At 43.8% G+C, this 16,718-nt stretch overlaps 1 protein-coding gene across 2 annotated transcripts in view; it reads right to left on the reverse strand.

The window, feature by feature from the left end:
- C18H16orf95 (chromosome 18 C16orf95 homolog) overlaps positions 1-16,718 on the reverse strand; it is a 317,656-nt gene that overhangs the window by 77,451 nt on the left and 223,487 nt on the right. For both annotated transcript variants that reach the window (XR_011616661.1, XR_011616662.1), the window contains exon 12: positions 14,368-14,437. The gene's annotated coding sequence lies outside the window, so the exon portion shown is untranslated. The remainder of the gene's footprint in view (positions 1-14,367; positions 14,438-16,718) is intronic.

Here is a 16,718-nt window from a genome sequence, read left to right on the forward strand (position 1 = left end):
CGGAGGAGGCCCTTTCATCTGCCTCTGAATCCAAGCAGCAACCCATGACCTCACACTCCCCGCCCAGGGAGACGGGCCTGAGGGCCGGGAGGGCACTGAGTCAGGGAAGTGAGTCATCGTCCCAGCCAGAGCACGCACCGTGCCCACGGCGCCTGTGCTCTGTGCAGGGCCTCTGCCCACTGTCAGCCCGTAGTGACCCACTCAGGCCTCACAATGACCCCATGAGTAGCTGCTGCTGCTGCCCCTCATACAGAGGAGGCCACTGAGTCACAGGCACATCACTTGCCCAAGGCCATGAGCTGACAAGCTGGCCTGGGAGGCTTCAAGCCAGAGAGACTAGCCCCAGAGACCCTGTGCTTAGCTGCCTGCCAAGGCCCAGGAGCTCCCCCTAGAGGCTGGTGTGACCTAGCAAGACGCCCACAGCACCTGCTCCATCTGTCCTTGACCTAAACATGGCCTTTGTCACTTCCACCTGCAGCTGCAGGCAATAGGAATAAAAGGGGAAAATACACACACACACACACACACAAACACACACATACACATGTATATACATACATGCACACATGGGGGGAATGGGAACACGTGTGTAAGCATATGTAGAGGGGAGATAATCAACTATACCAAAAGTCAGTATTTCCCAAACCAAATCTTCCCTCCCCAAGATATGAATGTTCCAGAAAATGTTATGTCTTACCTCAACTAAAATGTTCCATGGTTAGTTACCTGGAGGAAGCAGAATTTGCCAAATGTAACTAACCAGCCATCTCCCAGGGCTTTGCAACAGGTCAGAGGTTCTGGGCATCCTGCTGTGGAGGGAGCTGTTTCACTACGTTCAAGTCAGCATTTCCCAAACCTATTTGATTTTCAGCTTTCTGCGAGTGTGCACGCATCTATCTCTTTATTCAACAAGATGTCGTGTATCTGCATCTGCTATGCAGACCCATCTCCCACCCTCCTAGAACTCTGTCCAGTGGCAGAAATCAATGTTAATAAAATCACGAAGTGCAGGGAAAGTGACGACTGTAATACATGTTAGGGCCAACCAAGTGAGCTGTGTTACAAAGCCTGAAAGTCAGAATCAACCTCATCTGAGAAGGTGAAGAAGGCCTCCCTGCTGAGGAAGTGAGGAGGCAGGTACAAAATTATGTTGAAGGGGCAAACTGAAGCAGGAGATGTTCATTATTCAAATCAGGAAGAGCTTTGGGAATAGAGAGCCCCATAGGCGCTAAGGCGTCATGAGGGAGGGAATATGGCAGACTCAACAGAAAAGAACCCAATAGTCACACCTGTAATCCCAGCACCTTGGGAGACCGAGGCAGGTGGATCACCTGAGGTCAGGAGTTCAAGACCAGCCTGGTCAACATGGTGAAACCCCGTCTCTACTAAAAATGCAAAAATTAGCCAGGCATGGTGGTGGGCACCTGTGATCCCAGCTAATTGGGAGGCTGAGGCTGGAGAATCACCTGAACCCATGAGGTGAAGGTTCCAGTGAGCCAAGATCACACCATTGCACTCCAGTCTAGGCAACAAGAGCTAAACTCTGAAAAAAGAAAGAAAAGAAAGAAAAGAAAAGAAAAGAAAAGAAAGGAAGGAAGGAAGGAAGGAAGGAGAGAGAAAGAAAGAAAGAAAAAGAAAGAAGGAAAAGAAAAGAAAAGAGAAAAAGAAAGAAAAGAAAGAAAGAAAGAAAGGAAGGAAGGAGAGAGAAAGAGAAAGAAGAGAAAGAAAGAAAAGAAAGAAAGAAAGAAGGAAAAGAAAGAAAGAAAGAAGGAAGGAAGGAAGGAAGGAAGGAAGGAAGGAAGGAAGGAAGGAAAGAAAGAAAGAAAGAAAGAAAGAAAGAAAGAAAGAAAGAAAGAAAGAAAGAAAGAAAGAACCCAACAGAAAAACAAGGCAATGGGAACAAAGAAAGCAAGTGCCTGGAGGTGTCGCTGGAAATGCAGATAGGGCAGAGAGCACCCAGACTCAAACATATTAGCATATTAGCATCACGGTAAAGCCCTCAGCCCAAGTCCCCCGGAACACAGCCATAGTCAACCAAGTTGGGATTGATTATTAGCTTCCTGTAGCAAGGGAGATCATACACACAAGTGCCATCTGCCTCTCCCTTCACCCAGCTTGAGTTTCGCTTGTAGCATCGATCCTTGCCTGGAATTCTATGGTGCTTGGGTTTTTGTTGGTTTATGTTTGTCTCCTCACTGGGTACCAGCTCCAAGATGGCAGAGACCTTGTCCATGTGTTGACCATATCGCCAGTCTCTCATGCAAAGTAAGTGCTCAATAAACATTTTCAAAGTGAATGAATGATGGTGGGAGTGAACGTAGGAGTGACATTTTCTGAGGTAGGGTACGTGGAAAGAGACCAGGTAAGAGGATAAAATGATGACCCTTTATATATATGTAAAATGTATGTATATGACCCTTTATATATATGTAAAATGTATGTATATAAAATATATTTATATGTATATAAAATATATATTGAGCTCTGAGATCTGAGTTACCTTTGAGCCACACTCAATTAGACAGCTCAGGATGTGGACTGAAGCTCAGAGGAGAGCTGCAGGGTAGATAGAAAGAGGGGTGAAGCCAACAGTTAAAGGTGTGGTTATGAACAAGTTCACTTAGGGAGAAAGTATCAAGTAGGAAGTAAAGCAGGCCTACATATGAATTTTGAAGAATGCAAACATTTCATGGCCAAATAGAGGAGATAAGCCTCCAAAAAAGAAAAAAATAGAGCTGAGGCACCCCAGAGTGGTAGATGGAAAATAGGGGATGCAGCACCAGGAAAGCCAGGAAAGAAGGGGTGCTGGGGGGTAGCATGGAGATCAGTGGCAAAGGCTGTGAGCAGTCTGAAGTTAGCTCTGAAAGATGTGTATTGGACAGAGTGATAGCAAGGTCATTGGTAATTTTGGGAAAAGCTATTTTATTAGAATAATGGACATGAGAGCCAGATTATCATTGATTGAAAAGTCAGTAGAAGGTTAGAAAATGAAGGCAGCAAATGTAGACAACACTCCTGGGAAATGTAGCTTCAAAGGTGACAGGAGCAATCACGTGGTACTTAGAGGATAACATTTTGGGGTTTTTTGGGGTTTTGTGGGGGGGTTGTTTTTGTTTGTTTGTTTGTTTGTTTTGCTTAATGTCAGAGAATTGGTCACGTCTATACACCTTTTTTGAAAAAATTTTAAAACAAATTGAATATCTCTTACCTAAAATGCTTGAGACCAGTATTTCAGGTTTTGAATCTTTTTTCAGATTTTGGAATATACATAGAAACACATATCAGTTGAGCATCCCTAATCAGAAAATCCAAAATTCAACATGTTCCAATGAGCATTTCCTTTGAGCATCATGTTGGCATTAAAAAAGTTTGGGATTTTGGGTTTTCTCATTAGGGATGTTCTATCTGTAATAGTTACCCTGGGGTTTGCAATATACACCTTTATTTGATCACAATCTACTTCCAAATAATATCATATGATTCACACATAGCATATAACTCTATACTCCCAGTTCCTCCCTTATGTTGGTTTTTGCTCTTGTTCTATATTTTATTTTTATTTGCAATTTTAAACACACTGTACATTGCAACTCATTTAACTTTCAACTGTCTAGTAATTTTAGAGCAATTAAACATACAAAAAATAAACTTCCTATTGATCTTCATTTTTACCATGTCCATAACTATCCATTTCTGTACATAGATCTAAGATTCTGACTGGTTTCATTTACCTTCTTCCTGACGCACTCTCTTTAACGTCTTGCAATAAATTCTCCCATTTTTTTTTCTGAGAAAAATCTTTACTTCTCTTTCATTTTTGAAAGATATTTTCACTGGGAAAAGAATTTTGGGTTGCCAGATTTTTGTTTGTGTTTTCTTTTAGCATTTTAAAGATATAATTCCATTGTCCTATAGCTTGCATAATTTCTGCGGGTAAGTCTTCTGTAATTCTTACCTTTGCTGTTCTGTATGAGAAATGTCCTTTATCTCTGGCCACTTTTAATATTTTCTCTTTATCTTCAGTTTTCAGCAGTTTAAATATTTTATATCTAGGATTCTACATGAAAAATATTTGTTTATTCTCATTAGTATTCTGTGGGATTTTTGGTTCTGTAATGTGATGTCTTTCACTATGTTTAATAAATCTTGTCCATTAGCTTATTAAATATTTTTTCTGCCACCTTCCTCTTCTCTATCTATTTTTCTATTTCTGTGTGTGTGTCTTACCCTAGCTCTCTCTATGGCTCTATCTCTATGTCTCCATCTCTCTCTCTATCTCTCTCTCTCTCTCTCCCTTCCAGGATTCTGAGTTTTGCTTATGAGACTGTTTAATATTGTCCCATAGCTCTTGGGTGCTCTGTTCCATTGGTGTTCTGTTCACACCTCTTATTTCTCACTGTGTTTCAGTGACGATGGTGTACTTAGTCTTAAGCACATTGATACTTTTCTTGGCTGTCCCAAGGCTTACTTCACCTCTGCTACCATTTTTTAAAAATTTCTAGCATTTCCAATTGACTCTTCTTTTTTCAGAGACAGAGTCTCACTCTGTTGACCAGGCTGGAGAGCAGTGGTGTGATTCTCTGCTCACTGCAACCTGTGCCTCCCAGGTTCAACCAATTCTCCTGCCTCAACCTCCAGAGTAGCTGGGACTACAGGCATGCACCACCATGCCCAGCTAATTGTTTTTTCTTTTCATATTTTTAGTAGAGACAGAGTTTCACCATGTTGGCCACACTGGTCTTGAACTCCTGACCTCAAGTGATCCGCCTGCCTTGACCTCCCGCAGTGCTGGGATTACAAGCATGAGCCACCACACCCAGCCAGCATTTCCAGTTGACTCTTCATTACAGTTTTTATGTCTTTGCTTTAATTCCCTATAACACATTTTCCACCTTTTCAAATAGATCCTTTAACATATGAATCATTTTAAATTCCCTGTCTGATAGCTCCAACATCTGGATCGTACCTAAGTTTGGTTCTGTTGATCTCTTTGTCTTTTGACAGCGAGTCGTTTTCCTTGCCTTTTGGTGTGTCTTATCATTTGTGGTTGAAAGCTATATACCATGTTTAGGACAGTCAATACTTTGGTAAATAAAATTTATGTCTGAAAATGCGCATGCCTTCTTTCTAGGCTTTGAGCATAATTTCTGTTCTGTTGTTATTATAATTACCCTCAGGACACTGCCGGTTTCCAATTATTTTAGTGTTACTTGGTGGTAAGATGGGAAATGGGTTGCAAGGGGGTGCTTCTCAGTTTTGCTGTTCCACTTTGGCTTTAGGTTTTGCTTGTGAGCCTGCATCACAGAAAGAGTCTCTCTCTATGTTTTTGTCTCTCTGCACAGAAGACTGCTGACCATTGTTAGCAGTGCCTGCTAGACTGGTGCTTGGGGTGAGGGCAGCGGGTCTTTGCTGGGCTGGTTCAGCCTCAGTCTTTAGCAACCCTTAAGCCCCTGGGTCTCAGAGGTGGGACTTTCTCTGTGATATGGCCTATCACAGCAGTGGAGGAGAATCTCTAATGGTCTGGGCCCATGGTGGTTTCCTGCCCTGTCTCCCAAAATGTTGTTTGCCTATTTCCTTCCCCCAACCATAATGGGTTTCTAGGATTGCTGGCCCTACCCCCAGGCTTTCATTTCCTTGAGGAGAAGAATCTGGGCAGAGCCTTGTGCCTGCTCTGACATCGTGGCTGCTCTCTACCCCAGGGCTCACCATAAGAGAAATGTCTGCAGCCTCCACCCTTCCCCTAGTATTTCTCAGAACGCCTGGTGAGGTTGTGAGGTTTACAGGTAGGTGTGAACTCCCCTTGTTCCCATGGCTTTCAGGGGTTCTATATCTTATACTAACCCCCAGCCAACATTTAGCAATCCATTAAAAATTTCAGCTGAAATATTCTTACCCACTTGTATGGTGGCCCTGTCTTACTCCTGTGTTTTGTGGTAGGTAGCCTGGTGCTCAAGTCCCACCTCTTTTTGGAGGCACTCGTCTTTCTTTTAGATTTCAGAATACTTGTTTTCCTTGTGACCTCTGCTCTGATAGGTTCAAGAAAACGTGTAATTCTGGTAAGTTTTTTAAGTTTTACTTTTTGTTAGGGTATGCACAGCTCTCTTTCCAGTTTTCTATACCCTGAATGGAAGCCAAAAGGAATGTATCACATTTAAAATGATGAGAGGGATCTAGTTAAGAGGATATTTCAAGAGAAAAGGAAATATTTGACCATTAAGGTTCCTGAGAAGGTGAGGGAAGATAAAACGCACAGTCCAGTGGGAAGGTGGGCAACAAACGTAAGGAAGGACAATTCTTCCTTGAAGAAGGAGTGAAGAGCAAGAACAAGAAGGAGTGTTGTCATATGTAGATTTGTATCTTCATTAGTCAAGTTTTTTCTGGAATAATCAGTATAACAAACAACTACACAATCTCATTGGCTTATACTAATAGACATGTATTTCTCCATCATAGTTCTGTGACTTGGCTCAGCTGGGCTTGGTTTGGGGTCTGCTCCATGTCCTTGATCCAGGCGGAAGAGAAGCACATACTTGGGCATGCTCTTCTCATGGTGAATGGCAGGAGCAAAAAAGCTGGAGCAAAAACTCAAAATGACTCCGAAAGCCTGTTCTGAAAACACTACCTTGTCACTTATGCCATATTCCTTTGGTCAAAACATGGTCGAGGCCAAAGTTACTGGACAGGGAAGTGTCCTCTATGGGAAGCATGGGGAATGGAGTGTGAACATGTACGGAACAATAATCAATCTACTAGAACATCTTTGGGAGCACAAGTTGAGGAAATTCTTTTTTTTTTTTTTTAGACAGTCTTGCTCTGTCACCCAGGCTGGAGTGCAGTGGTGTGATCTCAGCTCACTGCAAGCTCCACCTCCCAGGTTCATGCCATTCTCCTGCCTCAGCCCCCTGAGTAGCTGGCACTACAGGTGCCTGCCACCAAGCCCGGCTATATTTTTCTCTTTTTTTTTTTTTTTTTTTTTTGTATTTTTAGTAGAGACGGGGTTTCACCGTGTTAGCCAGGATGGTCTCAATCTCCTGACCTCGTGATCCGCCCGCCTTGGCCTCCCAAAGTGCTGGGATTATAGGCATGAGCCACCGCGCCCGACCAAGTTGAGGAAATTCTTATCTGATGGCCTCTACGTCTTCTATGGAGTAGGAGACGAATCCAATTTTCCAAATGAAGAAAGGGGCAAGTCAAATTCTGAGAGTAAAAAATGTTTGAAATAATGTAGAAATACAAGGGGGTCTTCTTATGTGTTATGAAAAAAACTATAAATAAATTTCAAATTTGTTCACACAAAAATAAACTCCTGTTAACTGGTTATGACATACCTGCACAGGATCTAGCTTGAGGCACTAGGAAGGGACAAGATATCAGTCTGAAAGTAGCCCCTGTCAGAGCAACGCAAATTCTGCTAAAATTGAAGCCAGAACAAACATCACATTTATGGTGAAGCTTGGATGGAAAAAGGGTGAAATCATTGATGCTTTACAAGATGTTCATGGGGACAATGCCCCAAAGAAATCAGCACTTTACAAATAATTAACTCATTTTAAGAAGAAATGAGACAGTGTTGAGGATGAAACCCACAGCATCAGACCATCCACATCAATTTTCGAGGAAAAAATGTATCTTGTTCATGTCCTTATTGAAGGGTACAGTGATTAACAGCAGAAACAATAGCCAACACCACAGACATCTACTGGGCCAGTTTACACAATTCTGACTGAAAACTTAAAGATGAACAAACTTTTCACTTGGCAGATGCCAAAACCATTGTGCTTAGACCAGCTGCTGAGAAGAGCAGAGGTTTTAATGGAAATTTTAAACAAGCGTGATCAAGATTCTAAAGCATTTTCTTCAAGGCATTGTGACAGGAAATAAAGCACTGCTTCACCAGTACCATCCTGAAGACAAAGCACAATTAAAGCAATGGCTACCAAGAGGTGGAAGTGGTCCAGTCAAAGCAAAAGGAGACTGGTCAAGAGCAAAGGTCATGGCAACATTTTTTGGACATGCTCAAGGCATTTTGCTTGCTAACTTTCTGGAAGGCCAAAGAACTGTAACATCTGTTTATTATGGAAGTGGCTTAAGAAAGTTAGCCAAAGCTCTAGCAGAAAAATGCTTGTGAAATCCTTTGGTGGTGGAGTGAGTCCTTCTCCACCACAGCAATGCTCCTGCTCATTCCTCTTATCAAACAAGGGCAATTTTGTGAGAATGTCAGTGGGACATCATTAGGCATCTACCTTACAGTCCTGAGTTGGCTTGTCTGGACTTCTTTTTGTTTCCTAATCTTGAAAAACCTTTAAAGGGCACCCATTTTTATTGAGTTAATAATATTTAAAAGACTGCATTGATGTGGTTAGAATCCCAGCAGCTTCAGTTCTTTAGGGATGGACTAAATGGCTGGTGTCATCACTGACAAAAGTGTCTTGACCTTGGTGAAGCTTATGTTGAGAAATAAAGTTTCTATTTTATTCGTATTTTTCAATTCCATTTTTCCACAAACTTTTTGAAGTCATCTCATAATCATATCCTGTGTCACCTCGTAGTCATATCCTGTGAAGCACAAGCTTCAGGTAGATTTGCTCTCCAGCAAACTCTTCAGCAACAGAGAAGTTTCCCAAGCAAAGTGCTCCTGGCCACTACAGATCCAGCCCCAACTTGGACTCACATTCATGCATGAGTCCTTTTCCCATGCAGGGTCCTCTTCTCTCCCCAGGAGAGGGATGGAGAAGGAAATGGGAACATGCTTTCATCATAGTTTCCCTGTTTGGTTTTAAAAATATCAAGACTTAATGAAATTGCATTTCCACAATTAGCTGTTGGAGTGGGAGACACCTACCCTATCAGATCACCAAGGTAATTTTTTCCTGTGTTAGAACAGAGAGGAATTTGGCCAGAATCCACTCAGGGTGAGTGCAAGCTGGAAAATCCAGGTGGCTGAGGATTATATCCAGAGTTGCTTCTGACATGCCCCAACTGGGTTTTGCTATAACTTTCCCAAGGACATTTCAGAATATATTCATTATGGTCAAATGCATGCTGGTGTTTGCTCAACTTGTTTCCTTTACATTTTAGGTCCCATGGTATCCAAGAGAAATTCAATGCCAATGTTCAATTCTTTTCATGTAAATCATCAAAATACCAGTTCCCAGGTTGGATAGAGATCTCTTCAAGTCCTCTCCTTGACCCAGGTTCATGCTACCTTCAAAGAGAATTTCACGCCAGTCCAAATTCCAAAGGATGAGATTCAGCCAAGGGCCCTGGAGCCTTGCTGGGTTCTGAGGGTTTGGACGTTGGATGAGGGTACTGAGTCCACTTCCAGGGGGACCGAACCACTCTTCCTCTTCATACCGATGCAAACATCCTTTGGGCCACTGGCTCAGTCACCCTTTGATTTGGATAAAAAGGAAATGCTGATTTCCCAGAAGGGAGCAGGTGGTCACAGAGCAGTCAAGCCCAAGGAAAAGGACTCGTGCATGAATTTAAATCCAAACTGGGGCCAGATTTACAGTGGCCAGGAGCACTCTGCTTGGCACGGACATCCACAGAGGCTGTGGACGTCCGTGTGTCTCAGCAATGACTGACCTCACAGGCCCACCATGGAAGGGTCAGGCCAGAGAAAAGCGACTGAGCCACAGACTGTGCAGCCAGCAATTGCAATCAGAAAGAAAGACCTTATTTGTGCATGCAAGCCTGTGTACAACTCTGTACCAGGAAACGGCTTTCCAGTGGGCTAGCACATGCAGCCTCAGGCATGACCTTCATTTGACTCCAGGGCTTCTGATTTAGCTCAGCTATAATGAAGGCTCCTGTGGCCAACACAGACCGAAACACAAGAGACTGCATCCAACACTGGATAGTCAAATTCCCCTGGCATATTTCCCCTGGCTCCCTGGGCTGGGAAGGAGAGAGTCAGGAGTTCACCATTCTTCCCCATCCACCAACACCATCACCCAAAGCCTGCCCCTGGGCATCAGCAATTCTGCCTCTAACCGCTGATGGTCAGCCAAGGGATCATCCCAAAATTCACATATCCAGATAATCATGACTAGACTGTTTCCCAGGGCTACTGTGCTGCTAGAGTGAGGAAACAGGAGTTACCACAACTCCCTAAATGTGACATTCAATTTGCTACAGTAAAAGTCAATCACAAGGTATGCCATACCCACAGTCCCCAGGCAACCCTGTTCCTAATCCTGCAGTCACTGAGGCCATGATTTACTGGGTTAATTTTGGGCTCCTGAACAGAGCGCAGCCAATTCATAGGAGGCACCCATCAGGGTGTTTACTTGGGAAAAAGAAAGAATTAATCAGTTGATGACAGGAGGAAATAAGGAAAAGTTAAAAGACAGACATTCAGGAGTCATGCCTAACTGAGGTTAGGAGAAACAGAAACTCTGAGTGGGTGGAATCCAGGAGCAAAGAGGAGGTAGATGTGTACCTTCCCATCAACAGAAACCAGGAGATGAAAACAGAGCGTAATCTCTGTACCTTCTGCTCAATGTTGCCATAAACCTAAAACAACTCTAAAACATGAAGTCTATTTAAAAACAAACAAACAGGAAAGTCAGAGTGGACAAAATAGAAGGGGTTGACCTTCCTAGACACTGAGGAAATGGTGGGATTAGAGGCCTCCGGAGGCAGACTGGGGTTCTGAGACCCAAACCCAAGAGACTGAGCTGAATCACCATGGAGAGACCTCAAGCCAGCTGAAGGGTGCAAGGAAATATTGTCCCTGAGGCTCCCTTGGGCTGTGTGGGTGCTCTCACCTCCTTCGTTGGTCCACGTAAACCCCAAATGAAACCCTAAGCCCCCAACCAACTGAACGGACACCCCCACTTGGCCAGGAAGACCCCAGAGCAACCTGAAAAATTAAACTCCAGGCCAGGCGCAGTGGCTCACACCTGTAATCCCAGCACTGTGGGAGGCCAAGGAGGGCAGAGTGTTACAGGAAAGAGGTCCTGATCCAGACCTCTGGAGAGGGTTCTTGGATCTCCCTCAGTTCTTGGATTCAGGGCTTGTCCATTGAGTAAAGTGAAAGCAAGTTCATTAGGAAAGTGAAGGAATAAAAGAACAGCTACTGCATAGACACAGCAGCCCCAAGGGTGGCTGGTTGCCCAGTGTTACGAGTATCTCTTGATGATATACTAAACAAGGGGTGGATTATTCCTGCTTCCCCTTTTTAGACCATATATGGTAACTATCAACTATCTGACATTACCACAGCATCTGTAAACTGTCACGACACCAGTGGGATGAGCAGTGAGGACGATCAGAGGTCACTCCTTGATCGCCATCTTGGTTTTGGTGGGTTTTAGCCAGTTCCTTTACTACAGCCTGTTTTTATCAGCAAGATCTTTATGACCTGTATTTTGTGCTGATCTCCTATCTCATCTTGTGACTTGGAATGCCTTAACTGTTTGGGAATGCAGCCCAGTAGGTCTCAGCCTCATTTTACCTAGCTTTTACTCAAGACAGAGTTGCTCTGGTTAACTTACTTCTGACAGGATCACTTGAGGTCAGGAGTTCAAGACCAGCCTGGCCAACATAGTGAAGCCCTGTCTCTACAAAAAATACAAAAATTAGCTGGGCGTGGTGCTGCACACCTGTAATCCCAGCTACTTGGGAAGCTGAGGCAAGAGAATTGCTTGAATCTGCCAGTCAGAGGGTGCAATGAGATCACACCACTGCACTCCAACCTGGGGGACAGAGTGAAACTCTGTCTCAAAAACATAAAATAAAATAAAATAAAAACTAGATTCCAAGCCCTAACAGGAAGGGAGGTTGGACACACTTTGTTACACACCTCCCTTTTGGAGTTTAGGCACAACTGACCAGCATTAACATTAAAATAGAGATCATGAGACAGACAAAACAGATTCTTTGTGGCAATAAGATATCAAATCCCAAAATGATTCTGGTATAGCATCACATAACAGATAGCAGAGACTGAAGGAAATCAAAATATTTTGCCCCAAAATATATTTCCTTGATATATTTTGAAATGCTCCTGCAACACAGGAAATTTTTGAATCTGTGGAGAATCTTCATTCATGCAGCCAGATTTTTACTGGATTTAAGAGAGATTAAGTAAAAGTCTAACACCTTTAGCATCTATTCTCTCTGAAGACTGCTACCCAGGAGGCATCATCTACATAACAAGAACCTTGGTCTCCACAACACCCCTTACCTTAACTTTCTACTGACTTTAAGTCTTTAGACAAAGCTTAACTCTTTCAACCAATTGCTAATCAGAAAATCTTTGAATCCACCTATGACCTGTAAGCCTCCCTGCTTTGCCATGTTCTACCTTTCTCAGCCAAACCAATGTACACCTTACACATACTGACTTATGTCTTTGCCTGTAACTTCTGTCTCCCTAAAATGTATAAAACTAGGCTGTAACCCGACCGCTTTGGGTACACTTTCTCAGGACCTACCGAGACCATCCCTCAGGCCATCATCACTCATCCTGGCTCAAAATAAACCCCTTATCATATTTTACAAAGTTTGCTTTAAAAAAATTTTTTTGAGACAGGGTCTCACTCCCATTGCCCAGGCTGAAGTGCAATGGCATAATCTCAGCTTACTACGGCCTCAACCTCCCAGGCTCAAGCAATCCTCCTCCCTCAGTCTCCTGAGTAGCTGGGACTTCAGGCGTGCACCACCACACCCAGCTAGTTTTTGTATTTTTTGTAGAGATAGGATCTCTCTATGTTGCTCAAGCTGGGTTCAAGCAATCCACCTGCCTCGGCCTCCAAAAGTGCGGGGATGATAGGTGTGAGCCACTGCACCTGGCCTGTTTTTTCTTTTTTACTGTCAAAAGCCATGAGGCCACTTGCAAACAACGCTGCATGCCCAGCCAAGCAGAAATGTGAGGTCATTCCACACTTAGATGTTTAGCGTATCTTTACAGGAGCGCCTGCCTGGACAACAGTTCTGGTAGCAGTACTCTCTCCAAGAGAGGAACTCAGGGAGTTAGGATGGGGGTGAGACCCACCTCCTGGCTCCCTTTTCCTTCCTTTCTGTAAATCTTCCTTCCACACATCAGGCAATTCCTACTGACCCCAAAGATGAGGGAAACTGATCAATTAACTGGCTCTAAGGGACTTTGCCTAAGAGGAGATACATCGAGAGGACCAGCCTCTGAAAGGGAGACTTCAGACAGGATGACAGTCTGCACTTGGGGTGCATTTTAAAGCAAGGAACCATTCACCACTGCCATGAGCCTAACCAGTCCTCCAACAAAGTTAACCCAGCAAGGCAACTCCTTCAGGCCTTGGGACCAAGTTGGATGCCAGAATGAAAAGTGAAGGTGTGTGTGGAAAATGGGGAAAGAGCCGAGCCCATGCTGCTGCTGGACTGATGGGGTGGGCAGTTCCCTAGGCAAAGGATGGATTTAGATGGAGGTAGCATGAGGCTGGTTTTTTTGGTGTTGGGCCCTGATGTCTAATCCTCATAGCCTTCTGAAACCAACATACATCCATCCTTAATTCACAGAGGATTCAGTTATGGGATTTGCTGAAAGTTTGACAGCTGGTGGTGAGTGGTTGAGTTGGGATTCAACTCTGAATAGTTTCAGGATCACAATGTTCTCCCACCTAAAAGCTATAACCATTTAGAATCAGTATACTTTTATTAAAATTCTGTAAGAACAATAAGTAACAAACTCAATGTTCTCCCACCTAAAAGCTATAACCATTTAGAATCAGGATACTTTTATTAAAATTCTGAAAGAACAGTAAGTACCAAGCTCAATGTGCCACTGTGCATTTCAAGAACATAAGAACGTAGCGGGGATTGGACTCATTGGTAAAAGCCATTTCTGAATTTCCCAAGGCAAGTTTCTTTCTCACAAGGCTAATTCCTTTCCCCAAACTTTTCATCAAGATATTTTTCATCCAGCCCTCCTCTTTCAGGAGTAGATCACCAATTGGGTGTACACTGGTACAACTTATCTGTAGAGCATATTAGTAATGTGTATAAAGAACCTCAGAAAGGTTTGTACCATTTGACCGAGTGACCTCATAATTTATCATTCAAATAAGGACACTTTCAAAGACAAAAGGGAGCACTATGACTAATGATACCAGGACAACAGGGGAAAACAGAAACTATCCCAGGCAAACCTGTGGTATAGACAGCCTACTTTAGACCAACTAAGCTAACACCCAGGACCCACTCTTAAAAAATCTATTTATCCATCCATCACTCATTCACTCATAAATATTAATTGAGCACCTACTATATGTCAAATCCAACACTTATGTTCATTACTGCATTATTTTTAAGAGCAAATAAACTCTGTAAACAAATAAAACCCACATGTTCAACAGCAGATACAGTTACAACAGAAATACTTACATTCTGGGGGATCCAGATGATGGAAGATTATGCAGGCCTTAAAAACCAAATTTTTTCCTAATGAATTAATCTGAAATATAAACAAAATATTAAAAGTATGAGACAACCATATATTTGTCACGCTCCCAATTTTATAAGAATATGTAAATATGTATATTTATGCATCAACATAGACTCAAATGGCACATAGCACATCAAAGGGGCCACAGTAGATCTCTCTGGATGACATCATTATGAGCGACCTTCTATTTGTTTCTGTGTATCTTTCTTTCTGAATTTGGCATGAGAAACAGGACACTGAGTGTTTCATGGAGCATCAAGAGAGCTGCTGGATGCAATGCAAGGAGCAGACTCTTCAACTCAGTCAGCCTTGAGTGTAAATTCTGGCCCCCTCATCTTTGAGCTATTTGACCTTGAGCAAGTGGCTTTACCCTTCTGAGCCTCTGTTCCCTAATACACAGAATGGGAACAGTCATGGTGCTTCCTCAGTAGTCTGCTCGGAGGACTGTGGAGCGGCACTGGCCACTCCTCTCTCCCACCTGCCCTCGTCCTACTGCCGCCATCCTGGTCACCCACTTTCTCAGATCCAGACTTTTCATCTCGTGGGAGAAGACGCCAAAGCTGAAGGAGCTGACGTCCACAGTCCCTTCAGCGTGAGAACTAGAGGACCTTTTGGTGATTCCAAAAATGATATCTTCTTGCCAAACAATGTTGGGCGCTGGGAGCCCTAATCCTGGGCCCTGCAGGCATTTTTTCTCTTCAGCAGCAGCAATGTCTTCACAGGTGGACTGGACTTCTGGTGCAAATCCCAGATCTTCGAGGGGTTCTCTCTGAGCCCCAAGGTGAATTATTTTACCTCTCTGTGCCTACGGTTCCTCAGATGTAAAATGGAGACAAAATAAAACCTACCTCCTGGGGTAGTTGTGTGGATTTAAAGACTTAAACACATAAACACTAAGAACCACCCCTGGCGTCTAGTAAGTGTTCAGTCAGCATTTGCTGTCTGTGATCAGCGTTTCCTCTGTTCATCCTGGGTGTCTCCACCACCCTCTTCTGAAGGCTAAACAACCCAGCTGCCCACAGGATGCCTGCAGCAAGCAGATCTACACCATGCTTTTGTGAATCAAAAATGCCCCTTTGTGGCCGGGCACGGTGGCTCACACCTGTAATCCCAGCACTTTGGGAGGCCGAGATGGGCAGATCACGAGGTCAGAAGTTCGAGACCAGCCTGACCAACAGGGTGAAACCCCCATCTCTACTAAAAATACCAAAATTAGCTGGGCGTGGTGGTGCACACCTGTAATCCCAGCTACTCAGGAGGCTGAGGCAGTAGAATTGCTTGAACCCAGGAGGTGGAGGTTGCAGCGAGCCAAGATCGCGCCATTGCACTCCAGCCTGGGTGACAGAGGGAGACCCTGTCTCAAAATAAATAAATAAATAAATAAATAAAATGTTTTTAAAAAGCCCCTTTGCAATGTCCACTGTGATGAGAATTGTTTCTTTTTAAAATTGTACTTGGTAAAATGCACATAACTTAACCACTAGTGACATTTAGTACATTTATAATGTTGTGCAAACATTACCACTATCTAGTTCCAGAACATTTTATCACCCCAAAAGGAAGCCCTGTACCCAATTTATTGATGACTCCCCATTCCCTTCCGCCCAGCCAGCCACTAATCTGCTTTCTGTCTGTGGAGTTGCCTATTCTGGACACTTCATAGACATACAATCATGCAATTTGTGACCTTTGTGTCTGGCTTTGTCCACTCAGCATCATGTTTTCAGGCTTCATCCAGGTTGTAGCAAGTGTCAGAGTTTCATTCCCTCTTAATGCCTGATAGTCCATTGGGTGGATGAACCACCTTTGTATATCTATTGACGGATGCGTGGGTTGTGTCTGCCTTTTGCCCATTGTCAGTGATACTGCTATGGACATTCATGTGCAAGCTGTTGTTTGAACACCTGTGCTTGGTTCTTTCAGGTACACACCCAGGAGAGAAATCTCTGGGTCCTAGAACTCTTGTGTTTCACTTACTACAGAGCTGCCTGGCTGTTTTCCTTGGCCCTGCACCGTGTCTCACTCCCATCAGCAGTGTAGGTGGCTCCAATTCCTCCACATCCAGGGTATCTCTTGGCCATCTTTTCACCTTCAAGTGGGCCTTTGTCAACAGCAGGGCCCAGTCAGCTTCCCGTCCACCCCAAGCCCCTGCAGGTCTCTCGCACTCATGGGAAATAGCAGAGCATTGCCTGGAAGAGCCACAGGAAGGTGAGCGCTGTCTCGGGGTGATGCTCTCTTGTGGCCTGAAGGGTGCTGCCAGTGTGGAAGAAAATGGCAAATCCCATAGCCC

Source organism: Macaca nemestrina, chromosome 18 (assembly GCF_043159975.1).
Source record: "Macaca nemestrina isolate mMacNem1 chromosome 18, mMacNem.hap1, whole genome shotgun sequence".
In the NCBI taxonomy this organism is placed as follows: Eukaryota; Metazoa; Chordata; class Mammalia; order Primates; family Cercopithecidae; genus Macaca; species Macaca nemestrina.